The sequence below is a fragment of the Camellia sinensis genome, chromosome 10 (assembly GCF_055761805.1).
Source record: "Camellia sinensis isolate YWXY chromosome 10, ASM5576180v1, whole genome shotgun sequence".
Taxonomy (NCBI): domain Eukaryota; kingdom Viridiplantae; phylum Streptophyta; class Magnoliopsida; order Ericales; family Theaceae; genus Camellia; species Camellia sinensis.
The window spans coordinates 108,308,655-108,310,524 of NC_138970.1; positions in this window are offsets into that span (position 1 = coordinate 108,308,655).

A 1,870-nucleotide genomic window follows, 5' to 3' on the forward strand; every position below is an offset into this window, starting at 1 on the left:
TCATTCAATTCTCAGTAAATTACTTAGTAAATTTCCAGTAAATTACTCAGTAAATTCCTTGGAAATTCTCAGTCAATTACTCAGTAAATTACTTAGTAAATTTCCAGTAAATTACTCAGTAAATTCCTAGTAAATTACTTAGTAAATTCTCAGTCAATTACTTAGTAAATTCTTAGTAAATTAATTTAAAAATTCTCAGTAAATTCTCTGTAAATTACTCAGTAAATTCTGAGTAAATTCTTAGAAAATTCCCGATAAATTCTGAAAAAATTACTCAGTAAATTCTCAATAAATCACTCAGTAAATTACAAGTAAATTCTTAGTAAATTACTGAGTAAATTACTTAGAAAATTCTCAGTAAATTCTTAATAAATTCTCAGTTCATTACTCATCAAATTCCCAGCAAATTACTCAGAAAATTTCCAATAAATTATCAATAAATTTTCAGTAAATTACTCCTTAAATTCCTAGTAAATTCCTTGTAAATTACTCAATAAATTCCTAATAAATTCTCAGTAAATTACATAGTAAATTCCAAGTACATTCTAAGCAAATTCCCAGTAAATTCTCTGTAAATTGCACAGTAAATTCTCAGTCCATTACTCAGTAAATTTCTCAGAAAATTCCAAATAAATTCCTAGTAAATTCTTAGTAAATTGCCCAGTAAATTCCTTCTAAATTCTCAGTAAATAACTCAGTAAATTCTCAACGAATCACTAGTAAGTTCTCAGTAAATTCGAGTAAATTCTCAATAAATTACTCGGTAAGTTACTCAGAAAATTCTCAATAAATTACACAGTAAATACTCAGCAAATTCTATGTAAATTTCTTAGTAAAGTCTCAGTAAATTACTCAGTAAATTTCAGGTAAATTATCTGTAAATTTCTCTCTAAATTTTTAGTAAATTCAAATAAATTATAGAAAAAATTCTCAGTAAATTTCCAGCAAATTCTCAGTAAATTACTCAGTAAATTCGTAGTAAATTCTCTATAAATTACTTAGTAAATTACTCAGTAAATTCCTAGTGAATTCTCAAAAAATTACTTAGTAAATTTACTTAGAAAATTCTGAGAAAATTCTAGGAAAATATTCGATAAATTACTTAGTAAATTCCCAAAAAAATTCTCAGTAAATTACTCAGAAAATTCTCAGTAAATTACTTGGTAAATTACTCAGTAAATTGCAAGTAATTTCTCACTAAATTACTCAATAAATTCTCAGTAAATATCCCTGCAATTTTCCAGTAAATTCTCAATAATTAACTCAGTAAATTCTCAGTAAATTACTCAGAACATTCCTAGTAAATTATCAGTAAATTCTTATTAATATTAAATTATTCAGTAAAATCCTAGGAAATTCTCAGTAAATTACTGGGTAAAGTTTCAAAGAATTACACGTAAATTCTCAATAAATTCTTAATCAATTCTCTGTAAATTACTCAGTTAATTCCCTATCAATTCTAAAAAAAAATTTAGTAAATTACTCAGTAAATTCCCTAGAAATTCTTTGTCAATTACTCAGTAAATTCTCAGTAAGTAACACAGTAAATTCCCAGTAAATTACTTAGTAAATTCTTAGTCAATTACTCAGTAAATTCTCAGTAAATTAATTTTTAAATTTTCAGTAAATTCTTTGTAAATTCCCAATAAATTCATAGAAAATTATTCATTAAATTCTCAGTAAATTACTGAGTAAATTCTGAGTAAATTACTCAGAAAATTCTCCGTAAATTCGTAATAAATTCTCAGTAAATTACACCGAATTCCCAAAAAATTCTCAATAAATTTTCATTAAATTACTCAATAAATTCCTAGTAAATTCTCTGTAAATTACATAATAAATTCCAAGTAATTTCTAAGCAATTCCCAGT